At 41.1% G+C, this 19,050-nt stretch overlaps 1 protein-coding gene across 5 annotated transcripts in view; it reads right to left on the bottom strand.

The window, feature by feature from the left end:
- MTUS2 (microtubule associated scaffold protein 2) overlaps window positions 1–19,050 on the bottom strand; it is a 304,448-nt gene that overhangs the window by 268,391 nt on the left and 17,007 nt on the right. Inside the window, exon 1 of one of the 5 annotated variants that reach the window (XM_065050943.1) lies at window positions 6,353–7,502. The exons of 3 other annotated variants lie outside the window; for them this stretch is intronic. The gene's annotated coding sequence lies outside the window, so the exon portion shown is untranslated. Of the gene's footprint in view, window positions 1–5,821; window positions 6,329–6,352; window positions 7,503–19,050 lie in introns of those variants that run through there. One more of the 5 variants, XM_065050961.1, reaches the window with a different exon arrangement.

Genomic DNA, 19,050 nt, shown 5'->3' with positions numbered 1-19,050 from the left:
TCTACCACTTCTCTGGGCAACCAGTACCAGTGTTTTACCACCCTCATTGTAAAAAATTTCTTCCTCATTAATTAATTCCATTTTTATCTCTGTTGAACACCATCAGGGGCTAAGACTGACCATAGGGATGAGTGTAAGATGCAGAATGAGGCGAGTTGCTGCAGACAGAGGTATGTGTGGCAGCTCACTGCAGTGACGGGCCAGTCACTGCCCCTCACTGAACCCTCAGTGCTGGCAGGGATCTCAGGACACTTGTGCCAGGAGAGACACAAGGTCTGGCTGCTCCGTTCACAGATATCTTGAATGAATAGTGCTGTTTGCCAGTGTTTGGCACAGTCGAGGATTTAATCCTTTTCCAGTATTAAGAGATTGCACTACAGGCTTATGATTTGAACCTCTTTTCTTTCCTAGAGTTACTGTTTATGTATTTTCAGATCATTCTCCACATATATTTCTGTTTATATTTGTATTGAGCCTTACAGATAGGAAATCAAGTATTTCTAGCTCCCCAGCTATATACTTCTCTCTGTCATCAGCAGAGCTTGCAATACCTGCCAGTCCAGTACTACCACCAAATTCAACTGATTTTTGTATTCACAGATCATTAGTTACAACCAAACTTAATGTGAATTCCTGTGGAAACCAGTAGACACAACATCTCAATTCGATGTATGACCATCTGCCATTACCATTCATGCCATGTCCAGTATGTCTGACATCACTGGAGACCAAGAAAATTTATTTAGTGTGGCAGGCAAGACTAGGAGACTATGAAATATTTCAATACAAGGACAAAAATCAATAATACTGTACATGTCACCTTTTAAAATAACTTATCGTTTTAATATTCTATTATTTTCCTCTATTGAAGTCCTTTACTTTCAAGATAACTTATAATTTTTCTCTTATGATAATTCAACAATTATATGACTATGGTCAGGATTTAATATTATCTATGGCATATGCCTCAATAATTATCTTATCATTGCAATATTTCCCTTCTCAAATTTAATGTATTTCCAAAATTCCCATGACTGCTAAACAAATGTGCAATGATTTAGTAAAGGTGTAAATAATTCCCTGCTTCAGAGTACATGTCCCTCATGCTTGCAATTATATGCCCCTTCAGCTGCCCCTTACTCTCAGTGTAGCTGTTTATTCAGCATTTCATTTGTCAGTTACCTGTGCATATCAAGTGATACCTTGTTAGGGATTTTTTTTCAGCATAAAATGCATAGATGAACAAGAAGGAGTGGGAGAGAGAAATCTGCTACAATGAAAGGGTCAAAAGGCCCTTCTGAAGTCTTACTTCATTCATTTCTGGGCTGCTCAAGATAAACGTGAATGACCTACATACTGTGCAAATGCATGAACTTATCAATTGGGTTAGAAAGGCTACATCTGCAGTGGCCCAGCCTCGAAGCAGTTTGAGAAGAGCCCTTGCAACCAAAATCTCAGCCTTGCATTTCCATGTTAGTTAAAACAGAGCAATTTCTCTCTATAATCTGCAACTGCTCCGGAGTTCACAATTCTCATCTCTGTTGGTATTCACTTCGGTGCTGGAGCCAACACTTTTTATTCAAGTAAGGAAGGATCTTCACAGATATAAAATGTAAATGGCAAGTTTCACAATACTTTTTCTTTTTGGACCAGCATTTATATTTTAAATTGTCATCTTGGTTAATGAGTAGTTCAACTCCACTATGATAGCAACCCAGAAATCAGTCTATAAAGCCTTCTTCTGTCCATAAGATTAAATTCATGTTTCTTCTACTCATCTTTGGTGTCACACCAAAATAAAGCAGACCCAATGTTGCCACTATGCTTACCAAAAGCATGTAAAATGTCATGCAAAGACTAAACATGCAGCAATGTAAAGCACAGTGCACAACTACACAGCAAGCTGTGTGCTGGCTCTGCAGATGTAACCCTGTGGGCAGAACTTGGCCTGATGGTTTGGAATAGGATTCAGATGCCCACGTTTCTCAGGTGGCTGAGGCATGGTTTAATATTAAAGCACAACATCAGCTAGATCCATACTATCTTGACTCTTCGTAATATCTTTTGACTAGGATATGCGGTCATGAAAAAACACTGCTTCAGTGTCAACCCCCTTTTATTTCAAACCTCATTTTGCTGTTACCTCTGCTTCTGGGATCTGGCAGTGCTCTATAGAAATGGCAGGTGTGTGGCTCCCCAGCCCAGAAGATGCTTGAAGAATGCAGATGCTGAGGGAAATACCTATCCAGCACACAGAGTTATTATGGGTTCTGGCACTGCCCAAAAATCCAGAAAAGCAATTCAGGAATTAAAGTGCCTGCTTCCCCCTCAAATGCAAAAGATGCATATCCAGCTCTTCTCCCGTCATGAAACACTGGGTTCCAGGGCATGGTACTGCAAGACACCAGAAGCCTAAAAATGAGCAAAAATTAGCACCTAGTTTTAAATAAGGCTTTTTGGCCCTTTACTGGATTTAGGCCTAAAGCTTTCCCACCAGAAGTGGCTTTTGAAATGGGACATGGCTACTTTGAAAATCTCAGACATTAGCTAAGTCAGGGACACTGCTCAAAGGGAGACAATAGCTTTACAAGGAAACCATGAGAGCACTGGAAAAAGGCACTTTAAAGACACAGCCCTGTTTGAAGTTACCAACGTGAGCATCCTTTTTGGGAGAACAAGCAATTTCCTTTGCAAGAGTTGTACCAAAAAGCCCATGGCCTGCTCCAGCACTGATGCTTCTGCAGGGAACAGGGCACCTGCAGGATGTCTCCATCTGGCTCATAACCATCTCCTGCACCACCAGTGAACAGGGCTCTGCTTCAATGGGGCAGCTGGACTAGGTGGCCTCCTGCACTCCCTCACAGACAACACTGCGCCATGATCCCAAAAGGAGCTGGGAATAAGCTTGTGCCTTCACCTGTTGTGGCAAACACCACTGTCTCATCCACTACACGGGGAAGAGAGGGAGCTGGAGCCAAGCCTCCTTCAGTGTGTATATACACACACAGACACACACATATATATATATATGTATGTTTGACACACCCACAACCTGCCACCCCATTGAACAGGGAAGATGGGAGAATGGCTCTCCATATCAGAACCTGCGATCCATCAGATTCCAAGACACAGAAACCTGGGTAACCTAGGTAGCACACTGTTACCAGATGACAACAATCTTTTAAATGTATTAAAAATTCAGCTAGAAAGGTGATAAAGTAGATTTTTGGGGGAAAGATCAAAATAATACTTTCAAAGCACTGTACTTATTTTAGACATTCTTACAGCATGTTTCCATAGGAACTGGAATGCAAAGGAGCACACTGTAGCAGTGTTCACAAATGTTGCATGGTTTAAGCGGCTTGTAAAGGATCAGTTAAGGCCACCATGACTACTCTGATAGTGCCAGGCACCTGCTGCCTTTGCTGCACAACAGGATCCTAGCTATGTTTTGCAAAATCTAGGAAAAGAACCATTTTTCCCTTGGTTTTGTCCTCTCATCCTGCAGGCATGGCTGGTTTCACAACCTGACATAGCCACAGTGCCAAGCACTGCCCCCCCAGACCCACTGTGGGGCATGAAGGCACTGGTGTTTAACCCAGGTTTTTCACAAACCACATGAGAATGAGAAAAGCACAAACAAAGCAGATTTGCTTAGGAGCTGGGGAGGTGGTATATCCTAGGGAGCAACACACCAGACTAGCTTTTCATCTAGCTTTGGCACTCAACTGCTGAGTGACGTTGTGCAAGTCACAACAGGTGAGATCTGCTCCACCTGTCAGCTGCCTGAAATGCATCCAGTCACACTGAGCAGGTAAGCACTTCCCTGGCCAACAGAAACAGCATCTACCCTGCCAAGGACACCCACCCCACAGACAGATCTCTTGTCCCAAAGGCACCCAGCTAGCCCTGTCTATATCCACCTGGTCACATCCATACATTAAGTGCTTCACCCACACCTCAAGCTGTCACATGGCAATTTATTTTTTTCTCCATTTAAAACTGTGATATAATGTGAGGTCTGTGTTGCAGCTCACCAGAGTAGCATTTAACTGCATGAAGATTGTATTGCATGTCTTGGAGCAAGGTATAGGCATGTGCGTACTTTTGGTAACCCTTCTGCTAGGACAGCACTGGAGGACCATATACAACATGGGGACCTGGTGTGGTGTCACCTTTAACTCCTCCAGCATCAGCCTCTTCAGTAATCTGTCCTCAGAACTAACAAGGGTTTTGTCTCAGTGGGAAATAATTAGTTGTCTCCAAAACACAAGCATTTTAAGCAAAGACACACAGCCTATCTGATCCTGGGGACCAGGACCTGGGACTGTGTAGGAGAATTAAGCAATTTAACTGCATGGACATCACATACTCAAAGGGGACAAAAATCGTCCGGAGTGGGATGGACTGGGCACATCTCCTTTTGATGTGGCAGGAGTCCGAGTGACCAGTTCAACTTTTAGATGGCAAAAATGAGACAAAAACTCCCACCTCCTGTGCCATCATTCCTGAATGTGTGCAATGACAGTAGTGGCAGCAATCCCATTTGTAAAGGATTTTCTCACCAATTCATGACAAAGGCTGTTTAAGAACCAATACTTATGGATTGAGAGTATAATAGAACTTCGTTACTTACAGATTTGAAAACCCCTTAAAATGCATAGAAACCTGCCAGCCTCATCCCAAGTGAAGGTGGATAATGTCCAACAATTAGGGTAAAACACACTCTTCCTTAGACCTGCCAGGTTTATCTTCATAGCCCAGTAGGAAACTAAGCCAAAAAGCTGAGGACTCTGCTTCTGGCCAGAAGCATCATCCAAGACTATAGCTGGCAGGATAAAGCAGTCTCAGCCCAAATGCTCCATTTGGGCAGAAGCCAACTACAAATACCTTTATACCGTTGTGGAAGTGCAAAAAACTATTAATGTTTCAAAGTTAAATTTTGTAAATCAATAGAGGTATTTTACAAACACTGAAAGAAACAATATATTAATTTAGTTATTTAGACACTCCACATACTGCAATGTTTCTTGCTCATCAAAATTTCAAACCGTAGGTATTGCCATAAGTATCCATATGTAAATTACAGATTTGACAAACACATATATTGATACAGGATGTCTGAATCCAAGTCTTATTTCAAATGCTACAGTGACAGTTTCAGTCAATGGAGGGATAGAAGGTATCTGGGGAGCCCTGACACCCCTACATTGAAATAGAATTTGACTATTAAAAAAGTTAAAAACCAAATTCCATCTTTAGAACCCAATTATTTAAAAGAAGAAAATTCTGGTCATTCAATCTCTTTTCACACCTCTCAAATAAATTAACTGCAGGGAAGGTGCTTTGAAACTGTACCCCATTATGTCTGCACCTTGTATTTTAAGGATTGGAAGCAGTATGTTACAAATACACATTATCTATATTTCAGTGCCTCTGAAGTCTTACACTGAAGCAGCAGACAGCGTGCTTTAATTCTAATTTTCCAATCTGAGTGAAATTTTCTGGCTCAAACCGGTGCTATAACAGAGACTCAAAAGCAGTGTGTAAGTTTTCCAGGTCTGCCTGTGTTTGCAGGACTCCACATGCAAACACTGATATTCCCAGCTGGAAACAAAGTCACAAACCACAGTGACCTGTACTAAACAGAGCACAGTTTACATCACAGCCCAAACTAAATGAAACAACACATACGGCATACAGACAGTATATTGTGTATAGATGCTAGCAGTTCTGATACCATTATTTTTTACATCTAATAACTCTGTCTATAATAAAGAGTAGAGTCCTGCACTGGACAAGCCAGCTGCTGTGAACTCACCCAAGCACTCAGCTTTCTGTTCCGGGTCCCCTTGCAAGCAAGTCAGATCCAGGTCTTCTCTCTCGCATCCAAACTCTGGCTGTCGTTACCTGAAGCCACATCTCACTCCAGGAAACCATCACTTTCACAGAGAGCACCGATGCACAGGGCAGTGAGTGAGCCCAGCAAGGGCCAGGCTGCAGGACCTCCCTAGGGGCTGAGAACAAGTGGGGACCTGCCGACACAGCCACCTGCTCCTGAAAGCATTCCTCCAGCTTAGCTTTCCCACCGTAAATTCTTGATGCAGAGAAACAATTAAAAAAAGCAATCCTGTCATTTATCCTCCAGGCTGGAGAGAAAGAAGGAAGCTGCCACAGCAGTGCCTGTTTTGAATGCTTAGCAGGTACACAGGCACAAGGGGGATGATGCTATAGATAAGCACAGACAGAAATAGCTAGAAGGATGAGCTGGCTCAGGGTGGTGGTGGTGAAAGGCAGCAATCTCCCTTCACCTGCGTTTTCACCAAAACCAGCACCTAACCTGAAGACTCACCGAGCAGGCTTGCAGGAGAATGTCCCCCCAAGCTCCGAACATCAGGCTGGAAATATCCTTCTTGCACAGATCCCCTTCGCCAGCTTGGGTGGGTGCTTTGAGAACCGCATCTTCTCAGCCTACTTCTGACTCAGAGCACAGAGCCTGCTCACTGCCTGTCATGGGTTTTGGTGTTGTTCCCAGAATCCTGCCAGGAAGCCGCTTGCTCACGGATAACCCTGCGCCAGCGGAGAAATCCAGCAAATATGGCTCAGAAAATACTGCTGAAGGACTGACCAGGGGTATCTGGGCAGCCACCTTGCCTCTCCCCCACCTGCAGCCTCACACAGTTTCTCCTCTGCACTTACCAGCTCCCAAGGAGACAAGCAGAGCTGTCACCTGTCACTTATGTAACTTAGCTGCAAAAACATAAAATAGCTAAATGTGAGTATTTTGCCCAGCTGCCACCATTTAATAAACCCTTGTTCCCCCTCTGTAGGGCAACAAAGTCTCATTTTTTTCTAAAACTGGAAAACAGTCTCACCTAACTCTACTTGCACTGGGAAATGAGGATTAAAAATCATGCTTTTTAAAGCTGCTTGAGCAGGAATGATTAGCCAGTGCCTCCTCTACTCTGTGCAGTATCAATCCCCAGGTCTGCGGCTGTCCATACAATGGGGTGATCCTGAGAAACCCCACAGCTTAGATGGAGTTGAGATGGGCACATACCCTCTGAGCTTAGCTTAAAGTGGCAGTCTGGGAAGGGAAGCAATCCTACACAAACTTGAGAAAAAAGTGGAAGAAAAAGGAGGGAAAAAAAAAAAAAAAGAGATGGAGGGAAGAAAGGGGAAAGGCAGGAGAGGAGCATCACTGCTGTGGTTTCACTGGGTGGGGGCAAGGGTGGTGAGGGGATGGCAAGGTGTGCACTGGAGAAGAGGGAGACCACAGAAGGCCAGGATTGGGGCACAGACAAGAGAAATTAAGTGATAAAGCAGAATTCACGAGAGGAGCAGACAGCCAGGGATGTGGGAACACAACAGAAGGAAGGAACAGGCATGGGAAGAAAGAGTCATCATGAGAAAATGAAGGAGAAGAATGATCTGAGGCACAAATGAAAGCTCAACACTCAGAAAAACACTGAACAAAATGAGGAAAAATAAGATTACAAACCAACCCTATTGTAAATAATTTTATTAATATCCCAAGACCGAAAACACATGTTCTGATATGTCCTAATTCCTTCTCTGTTTGCTCCCTGTAACTGCAGCAGAGCTGCTCCTGTGGTACATTACTTCACCCATTGAGCCATGCTTACGTGGCCAGGATGAGCTGAGGGACATTCCTGAGAGCAAGGGGACAAGAGGCCACCAGCAGAGAGTCAGGCCACTGCCCCACTCTTCACCTCCAACATCACCACTACAACTGACCTGGTGGAGAGGCAGCTACAGACTTGGGGTCAAATACCTGTAGTATAGGAGAGCTGCTGCCTTAACCACCAGCTGCCAGCACTGCTTAGCTCGGGTTGCAGGAGGAAACCTCATAGGCCAGATCCATCCTATTAATTTAATCATGCCCAGGTAGTTTCGCAGGGATGAGGCCACCTTCCACGACAGGAATGAAATGGGTGACTTCATGCCAACTGCCTAATGTGACTAACTCTCAAAACAGGCCTGGAAATCTATCAAGAGACAGCTGGCTAGTAGGAGCCAAATTCAGGCCAGGGATCGCCCCAGCGGTTCCCCCATGCAGGCAGACAGCCTCTCCCCAGGGCCTGGCACTGCTTTTTGCTAACAGAGACATACCTGTAGTTCACCGTAATACTGTGGTTGTTCAGGCAAAACCTACTATCTTTTCATCCCCCTTCATTTGTCCTAGCTACTCTGGAAAAATCAGTAAAAATAGCATGTTTGCCATTGTAGGAAAACTCAACAACATAAAATAAATGGCTTTTGAAATAGGTCTGAAAAATAGAAACCTTAGGTTCAGAAAGATAAAACAGCAGAGATATAAAGGGAAACTTAAACTTGATGCAAACAACTGCAATACCAATGGCTAGGTTTAAACAATTTGTGCCCAGAAACAGTCTTCAGATAGATTTACTGGCTGTTTTTCAGGACATAAATTATTTTTTTCTAAAAATTACTGCTCATTTTTCTGATTATGTTGTCTTGTTAGACAAGAACCAATGTTGCATGAAAGTGCTTAGGTGGTAGCACTAGGGCAACTCACTGTAGTTTAGATTAAAGCCTCCCAAACTCATTAAACGGGAAGTATATGCAGACCATTAAAATAAAAATGTGTTTGAAAAACTTATACGGTGTAAACTGCCCCTTTTAAAAATATTCATATCAGCTATGGTTACCTCCTTTCAAGTCAATGAATAAGTAAGTTTGAAAAGCAGGTAAATGTGTGACCAGAAGCTAAGTGAGGAATTTTTTGGCAGTCCATTGAAAATAATTATTTTGCATAAAGCAGATGATTATTTCAGACCTATCTTTGTGTGTGTTTTGCACTGCTTTCACAATAAGGTGAACAGTTATCACTTTTTTTGGTCAAAGGGGGGTACACAGTTGCAGCATTTATGGTTTGATGTTTACCATGTAAATGATGGGTAAGAAAACAAGAACAGTAGCAGATCGACTTTTTAAATTGAATTTCCATTATTATGAGCTGTTTCTGGTTAGAAACACCCAAAAGCAAACACAGTAGGCCTCCCTGCTACATAATACTTTAGGTAAGGTTCAACATCTGAACTTTTTGAAATAAAGGTGAACTGGAGTCCAACTTTTAAGACATATGTTTAGTACAACTTACACTCCTGTGTTTGTTTTCCAAAATTGTTTGAAGAATTATTTTATTTGCAAATAATTCTTAAATATGTTTTATTCTTTTACTAGGATTTGGTTCCTGACTACTTTAACAGCTAAAATCCTGCCTTGGACATCTATAATCTTCCTCACCATCACTCCAAGTGAAAAAGCAGTCTAAAGCTTTTTATTCTACCAGGAATAAACACTTTTGATAACTAACTGGGAATTTTCTTGGAGGCAACAATACACATACAACTTATTTGCCAGTATAGTTTTAATGCAAGGGACACTTCCACCTGAACTGTCACAAACTTTAGTCTTGCACAAAGACCACCGAGTCAGCAAAAGAGAGGACACTCAGTTTTCCTCTAGGAAACAAACACTGGCTCCTTATCAGTCAAGCCAGCAACAATAACAACAAATAAAAACCTGTCTTGACCACATCAAAAAAGGGATATTCCCAAGAATCATTTAAGTATGAAATCAGACACAACAGGAACACCATGAACCTGACCAGCTCACCAGAACAGAAGCAACAGTATTAGAAATAAAAATCTAAAATGCTTTCTTCATCTAACAAGAACTTCTGTGTCACCAAGATCTACATTTTAAAGGGTGTTTTTAATCACAGCTTCTAGAAAAACATCGCTGATTTGCTTCAGAAATAACCATCTTTTATCTAAATAGACCTGCATAGTTAACCCTTTTTTGTCTAATATGAAAGCATCCAAATAATACAATTATCGTGTACCACAGACCACACATGCAACAAGGTAAGACCACTATCAGAATCAGTTTTCCTCTAATATCTATATATATAATTGCCACTAGAGAAGCAACTTCAACAGAAGAGCTGAATTCCCACAAGTTTTGTGACAGGGAGAGGAATGAAAGCTCTGTAAGGAAAGGCTGAGAAAAGGCTGTAAAGTAAAATTTAACTTCATGTGACAATAAAGTCTTCATGGGAAAGAGATTTTCCTTAATGACAGGAAGGCTGCAACTGAAAAAGTATTTTATGAGACTCCAAAGAATTAATCTCTTCATTAAGATTTCTCTTCCTTGCATGGAATCTGCATGTCATCCAATAAGGTGCATCTGTACTGATGTTTCCCCAGCATTTACAGCATCACTAAGAGCTCTGCCACATGTGGCTCATCTGATGCATAAGGGTTTAGTATGACTAGTTCACTTTTTAGCTGAGTTATAAGACACAAGCCCAGCAGAAACCAAGTTTTCCATTAGTTATTCTGCAGAATTTGTGATCATTAGCATAATTTTGAAGTCTTGAAATGCATAAAATTATAATCTGGTTTTAATTCTACAGATTTTTAATGTGCATTGCTTCATGTACATGGTACAGTTGATGAATGCTACAGTTTCATCTGCTCTTTTAAAGGGATTTTTTTTTCCTGAATCAGTGTGGATTTGCCAACTTTGAATTTCAGAGAATGCCCCATTGTTTTTGTGTTAGAAAGCAGGGAGAAGTAGAGCTCCCAGTGCTCTTAAACAAGTTCTCTAAAACTGACTAAACTCAGTAGGAAGCATTCCAGTTAGTTCAGAAACAGCTTAGTCTTCCCACTGTTATCTTTGCTGATACTCTTATTTGGACATGCTGTATAGTTTCCTGTATTTAGAAGCATGGAACTTCTTGTTCTAGCTCCAGCTTTAAGGATCAATAACTCAAACATGGCACAAGTGAGGAAACAGGAGCATGGGGATGTCTACCAACCTCACAAATGGTGGTGAATCACACCAGTAGCAGATCTCTGGTGAGACCCAAAACTTCCAAACACACAGAGAAATGCTCTAGTAACTAATGTCCTCCTCTCTAGCTACCTCCCATTGCCAGTTCTGTGGATGCTAAAATCCAAAGTGTCCTGCAAGAAAAACAACTTCAGTTCACTTATACTGTCATTGAAGCTAAAATTACTCCCAGCAGCATAGAGAGATTTTCCCCTGAAGGACTGGTTTTCCAGTTCTAATACTAGTACATGTTACTTGTATTGAAGGAACTATTCTAGTAGTACCTGGATTCAACCTCCAGTAATGCTTGGTATCAATTAAATATTTCCAGATGCCTGAGCAGAGCCAGACTAAAAGAGTACCCATGCAATTAATGAGTGCCATGCATTCTTTTCAGTGCACATGAAAATGGGTCAGCAACATTCTGAAGTGTGCACATGATCCTGCCCTGGGGAAAAGAAGTATAGAAGATGATGTCTTGAAATGATTTCCTGCTCTCCACTTCTGATTTTACAACATACACCATTGAGATAAAGCCTATGTTGGTCATTATCTCTAATGTACTGCAGACCATTCCACCTTCCTCTTTGAAAGCTTCTGTTGGTTCCCAGATTTTACTCCTTCCAATCTTCTCATCTAATTATTATCCTTGGTCCGTTTTCTCTAACCTCAGTTTCATACCTCCGCTTTATATTTCCACTTAAATTCAAACCATGCTTGTGATTATACTGTACTGATTGTTTCATTAAATTATGTATCGAAACAAGTGATAAATACCATTCTAAGACACAGTTGAAGCTTCCAAGGATTCTCTTGCACAATTAGGCTAAATTAGCTATAACAGACCTTGCTAATATATTTCATTTTACTCACTATACCTACTGTGGCTTAGCGTCATGCCCAAAGACACTCTGATACTAATAGTTAACCAGTGCAAATTGTTCCGTTTCAGACTTGGTGAGCCAGATATTTTTTAATGTTATTTCTACACAATTCCCAGCAGCCAAGGCCAGAGCCTATGTAATGATGCATGTCATTCACAGCACTCTCCTGCAATCTGCAGAGCTGGGACATGCCAGCAGCCAGTCTGCTAAATGATCAGTTAAGAGCGAGAATGAAGAGTTGAAGTTGTGCAAATAAGAAGCATTCATGTAGCTGGGATGGGAGGCATTAGTCACTATGCTAACAGCATATCCTGACTACAAAAAGGACCATAGCATACACAGATCAAGGTTCTGCTTATCACTGATATCAAATAAGAGGATTACACATTGCATGTAATCAGGGATGTTTTCATAGTCACTCTTCTGCATGTCTCAAGCAATTTTCTCTGGCCTTGCAAAAGTGAGCACTCGAGATGAACTCTTAGAATATGAAAGTTAATAAGCAGCAGAGACTGCAGAGTTTTGCTAGATCTGTGGAAAGGTGACTTCTCAGCAGAGAAAAAGACCACTTCTGACCTCTAAAGATATTTCATAGAGCACATATTCTTATTACAGCAACAACATAAAGATTGCATAAACTCTTCCACCTTACTTTGATGATGAAATGCATATACTTTATTGCTCTACAGAAGACAGGCTGTTCCATTATTGACTATGGGACCGGATAAAGGAAATGGTGTCTGGAAGAGGGTTTGTGTTTGCAGACTAATACACAAGGCTCCCCTTTTGCACTAGGAATGGATACCAACTGATTTCTCTAGTGATGAGCAGCTATTTATAGTTGTAGTCAATTAAAGGCAGAGAGGAAGCTCTGCCTTGCTCTGTTGTCTCACAGGGTTGTAGTCACTCTTCTCCATTAAAAGCAACATGTCAGCTCCAAAGGATGACTGTGGCACACTTTCAGGAGGTGTTCAGGAAAAGGAACCTCCTTATAACATTCTCAAATCATGTGTAAGCAACCACATATTCTGAAAAGAGCAGCACCAACCCCAAGGGACTTCAAAGTCTCAAATAAAAGACCTTGCCCTGGTAAATCAGGTGTCCATACCTGAATGCGATAACTCAGGTGTAACATCACAGTAAGTTGCTGGAGCTGCCTCAGTGCAAAGTGCGACAAGACATCCAAGCCCCAAGCGGCTTTCTCGCTTATTCATGACCAATAAAATACTCTGTTGAGATATACTTAATCCTGAAAGTCCAAAATGCTAAAGTCAATCCACACGATTCATTTAATAGGTCATTCATCCTAGATAAGAGATTAGTTATTACCAGGAAAGGCTTGTGTCAAAGGACAGAAAACCAAATTTTCTAACTTCCTTACTAGTGATTTTTTGCAGAATTAGAAAAAGAAAAGAATTAGAACTGACCCACCACTGTTGATCAAGCACAAAACTTATTACACAGCAAAACTGTTTTTACCAGCATTTTTACTCAGCTTCACCAGTTGACAATCTCTAGAGATACAAGCAGTGAAGTGTAACAAAAATAAACGTGCTGTGGGCGGCACATACAAATGGTTGATGAGCAAGGCATCAACCTGGCCAAGGATCAGGTGAAGATGTGAAGGGTTTCAGGACTGAGGATAAGCACTTTCTGCTGTCTCTGCCACAGAGCAGAGGCAGCAGAGGAGGGCCCATGGAAGGTGGTGCAGCAGGCAAGACCAGCCAGGAGAGCAGTGCACACAGCTGTGACAGGGAAGCAGTTATATCAGAAGTGGGCCACTGAAGAGCTATGGAACACTACAGGAAGAGTGAGAGGATTTGAAGTAGGATGATGTGCAGGGAATTCCCTGCTGTGAGAGTGGGTAGCAAGTAGTCAGCTGTGCCCTCCACACAGAGAAATGTGTATAGAAAAGGAGTTAAAATATCTATTTTAGGTACATGCCTTGAATACTGATCAGCCATTCTCAGAGAGGAACCAGAGATGGGCTGAGGTGCACAATGGCACAGCGGGAGATCGGGCAGGCCAGGATTAACAAGGTTCTCTTGGAAAGAGCTGACCTAGCAGTGGTAACTGCAACTGTGAAAGGTGGTCAAACCAGGTCAGTCCCAGCCAGAAAATAAAATGAAAACCCCATCCCAAGGATGAAGAAGAGAGGATGGATTTATAAGCTATAGCTGGGCAAAAACTGCAGCATGTTTCCAAATAAAATGGATTTCATGTGAAGTGCAGTGTCAACAGTAGGAACTTAAATTTGAGAACATTTGATTTTTTCAAGCAAAAAAGCTGAAAAAGTTGAGGACGAAAATGTGGTAGGTATGGCAGTGTCTGAAGACACCCATTAATAGTAGTAAAAAAAAAATAAAAATCTGAAAGCTATTTCCTTCTTCCTTTACCAAAATGTAAGTTTTCCCTCTCCCTCTTGCCTGTATCCAGACTTGCGTGGCTATGATACCACCTGACACCATTTCAGGTCCTAACTGAACCAAAACATTATTTTCAAGGCACCTCAGTATGAATCTATATACGCTCCATTATAGTTTGTGTCTTGTTCTCTTCTAATTAGGAGATAAGCCTTTTGGCAACATGACGTTTCCTAACGCTCACCATAGTCTTCCTTTTTGCCCAGGTGAAGGAGTGAAGGAGTGAAAAAAAACAACAACAAAACCACAAACAAACAAAAAAAAACCCAGATCCAGAAGATTTTTACTGAGAGTAAAGCAACTGAGAAGGGCAAAGCAGTCAGGCCAGGAATTAGACCAAGGGAATGGGTAAATTAATTTAGGGAGATCAGGAGAGAGACTCACAAAAGAAAAACCTGGTTCCCTGGTGCAGAAGATGGTGACAGTCAACTCATTAACACATCATTTTCAATCATTCATATGACACAGGGAAAAAGTTTTGTGCAAAGAAATTCTTCACATTTGGGGTCAAGTTTGATGTGGGAAAAAAAATCTTAGTGTCCTTCACCTACTCCCCCAAACTTCATTCTACCCCTGTCACCACTTGCAATATGAGCAAAGCAAACCCTTTCATATCCTTCAGAGTTCCATCTTCACTGAACATTATCAGTAGTCCCCAGAGTTCTAATTTATACCCTATTACAGTTCTATATGAGAATTAAATTAACAGATGCCAAGGCAATTGCCCAGGAAATTTTAGCAAAGTAGTCTTTGAAATTCAGTACAAGTGGAACATGTATTCACAGAAACAATAGAATAATGTAGGTTTATTTTAAAACTGTAGCAGGTTCATTATTTCCTATAACCTATTCTAATCTAGAAGTAGCACAGACCTTTAAGTATATGAAATATTTATATTACCCTTATGAGTTAAAAGTGAGAAAAATATACATTCTAAAGCTAACTAAACACCTATACTCAGGCTTCACCCATTGAAAAAAGTCTGAAGAGGCAAATATCCAAATATATTCTTCAGGAGAATGAGAGACAGACTCTCTTTCTTTACTTTTAAAGAAAAGCTCTTCAGGTACTCTTGATCTTTCACATATTGAGAAGTGGAAATACTATTTACTTTTCTTCTACTTTCTATGGAACCAGCATGCAAAGCACACTTGCAACTCCATAGAAACAGCATTTTATGTATAAATCAAATTAATAAACCTCTGAAATTTACAGGAACCAATTCTTAAGGAGCAGCAGGGGCAGACAGAAAAACAAGAATGCTCTTGCAAGTCAGAAAATGGAGGACATGCTCCAAGATTCCTACGGTTATGGTTTATTCTTGCAGTGAAGACCTTCTTTGCCTACCTTAATAGTTAAATTAACTTAAGCAAGAAGCAGCCTGAATCTTTCCTTTAGAGACATCATTATATGTGATAGCTGTTCACACCAGAAGTAATATTTGGATGAACAAAAGGTTCACAACAGAGTTAAATCTGGTGAGTTTTTCAGAAAGTAAAAATTATTATGAAGAATTGAATCCCAGTATTCAGTGATATAATATGAATGAAGATATTAAAGGGAAAAAATTAAAACCCTTGAGAGGCAAGAAGAGGATCATTGCTGAGGTTTTTTTCTGGGAAACTTCTTAGGCACTGTAATGATGAATCCCAACAGAGGAGCACAGACAAATCCATAACTGCAGCTCAAACGTAAATAGATGAGATCTGACAAGAATTATTTTGAATGTTAGAAAAAAAAAATATAAATGCCAGACTACAATCCCATTTGCTTCCAGCAGGGGGAAAAAAAAAAACAACAGAGTCTACATTTATTTACTTGTAAAAGTCATTAAAACAAATGTGAGTAGAACAAATCTAACTTTGAAAAACATTGTAATTCAAAAATTATGAGTCATTCCTCCAAAAACCTCATCATTAAAAATTAATTAAAATACATAATACATTTATTTAGTTATTAAATCTTTCAAGTGTTAGTTCAGCCTTGGAGGGAAGTTGCATTTTTTTTTTTCTAGCTTTTTTCCCATCAGACTGTAAGGATTAGAAAAAGCTAATACACGTATACATAAATAACATGTGCAAATCAGACACTAAAAAGAAATCATAAAATATCTGGACACTCACGGGAAAAAAATAGTAGGATTGCAATGCATGTCACTAAAATCTACTAGTGAAACAGAAACTGAGAAAGACTCTTTCAAATTTGGTCCTTATAGCATACACAAGCCATAGCAGTCTCTCCATGAACACTAGCTAGGTGAAAAGATGAAAACAAGCTATTTTGGGAAGAACAGAATCCCCAGACCTGGGGCTGCCCTCCCACTATATCCCCCCCACAAGCAGAGCAACATCTCCATGCTGCTCTGTCCTCATCTTTCCCATCTAGTTAAGAAATTCAGATGAAATGTCAGCACAGGGCCCCAGTGGATCCCAAAGTCCTTGAGGATGGAGGAGGAAGGGTCACCCTCCATCCTGCACCCCATGCCCAGCTCAGCAGACATGGGCACAGTAAGTGGAGAACAGGGATGCACGCAGAGAAAACTCCAGGAAGGTCTGCAGAGCTCTACAGACTGCAGTGCTGAATTCTGAATATCTGAAGTGCTACCAGCATTCAGACTGGCTAACAGAAAGGATTCTCCTGTCCTACTGTAAGTAGCTCAGTGATGGCAACTACAGATCTGAACAAGATACAACATTGCCTCAAAAATGCACACCCTAGCACGTACCACTTGATTTATTAATTCTCCAGAACTATCACAAGTTCAAAGCCCTATGTGGAAATATGTATATCACCAAGATCAATAGTGCTGCTTTTCATATATCAGAACTCTCCAGCTCCACAGTTACTACTTCAGCATATGAAAGATTATGAGGATATAAAGAGATCTGGTTCAGCTTGATGTGTTAAGCCACTAGGAAAAAAAAAAAAAAAAAAATATCAAACAGGAGTCTCTTTGACTCCAAATTACTTCAACGGTTAAAACAGAAACTGAACAAGTTAACTGCCGTAGCATCCTCCGAGCAGTACTGATATTTACTCTAAAGCATTAGATCATTCACCTTGTTTCTTAACAGCCTTGATGCCAAACACAAACCCAGCCAACAACAGTCACACTATCACTGGCGTAGCAGTCACCCAGCAGAGGGCTGAAAGTCTTCTGACTTTCTGGAGTGTCCTTGTCCAGTTACTTATCAGCTGAAGTTGTGGGTTTTTTTCTGCTATTCATTATCTAACATTAAATTGGCATTTGTATTTATGAAAATACGTAAGCTTCAAAGGGGGAGGATACTGCTTTGGTAGAGACTGCCTACTCCAGCATACCTCTCTTGTCTCTGGCTGCCACAGCCCCTTCACAAAGTGGTGGCTACCAGCTCTTCATTTGAAAGGAAGCTGTAGGATTTGAGAAAAGGAGGGCTACTTCCAGCTGAAAGAGTCTGACATCCATTTGCAGCCAGCCTCTACCTTGCATTGGTTGAATAATTCAAAAGTCAGTTCCTGCTGAGAAATCATTTTCACTACTGAAAAAAAACAAAATCCTCCTCTATCCACTTAAGCTTATTAAAAGTGTAATTCCCACTCGTCTTCCAGGGATGAACACTCTAGCACTACTAGACAAAGAAAGGACTGTCATTTAATTAAGGTAAGTTCTCTTTAAACAGTCTGGCAACACTCCAGTGTGGTCTGGGGGACCATTCACACTAGGGACCACACTCGGTAGCAGCATGGACAAGATCAAATCAGGTTTGGCTCCCCCACACTCCCCCAGTTTCCCATCACTAGATCGGCGAGTTTTTGCACTCCTAACACTCCTCCTTGTTGACCCGGTGTGCCCACAGCACATACCCTCATTTTTACTCTATAAAAAGTGCTCTGGTGCTCACTATAGTTCATGATCTTTGAATGAAAAAAAAAAAAAAAGGCACACAGAGTAATGATGATGCTTTACAATGCACTGAATGCACTGCACAGGGCCCAGAAGAGACACTGGGCAGAGCGCTGCAAAGAGCAGAACAACTCCCAGCACAGAGCACATAGAGTAATGATGATGCTTTACAATGCACTGAATGCACTGCACAGGGCCCAGAAGAGACACTGGGCAGAGCGCTGCAAAGAGCAGAACAACTCCCAGCACAGAGCACAGCTCACCAAGCAGCACAAGTCACTCCCTGCCATGTACCCATCTCTCGTTCAGTGGTGTAGACATGGTCTAATGAGATCTGATGAGCCTCCCCACAGGCAACATAATTCTGAGACTTCACAAGATTTCGCTCCACTTCAAAACCATTTGGGAGCCTATAAATGTGATGGTAAAAGAACATACCTAGGATGATATTTGAAGTGAAACAAACTGCAACATTGCAGCTTATATTGGACAAGAGCAGAACACAGGTAGGTCATAGAGCCATCAATATAAATGCCACCTATTTCTCCTTGCCACATTCAGTTCACAATTTCATTAAAACCAGAAAGTCATTTTTGCCCTTATCAGGAATTGAGAATTTCTTCAGAAAAACTAAACTTGATAGAGCTCTCACATACATTTCTCTGTGGCCCAGTATGACCATAAGAAACTCAGTAGTCACCTTCTTGATAAATAGAGCCAAGAATCAGCAGAAAATGAGTGTTTCATTTTTGTGGTATCTTCCTTTGGACAACTTTGGGCCACATATGGCTCCAGATAAGAATATCTGCTCAAACGTGCAATTTTGTCTGGTAGGCATCCAATCTCAGAAAACCTCGAGTATTGTGGATGCTCGAATATCTGTACCTGTGCATCAGGCATTGGTCTATGATGATGTCTTGGAGTAGATAGCTTTACTTCTTTGTGTATCCCTTTCCTGTTTGAGACAGTAAGTTAT

This window comes from Columba livia, chromosome 1 (genome assembly GCF_036013475.1).
Source record: "Columba livia isolate bColLiv1 breed racing homer chromosome 1, bColLiv1.pat.W.v2, whole genome shotgun sequence".
Classification (NCBI taxonomy): Eukaryota; Metazoa; Chordata; class Aves; order Columbiformes; family Columbidae; genus Columba; species Columba livia.
This window is presented reverse-complemented; position numbering and strand designations above follow the sequence as displayed.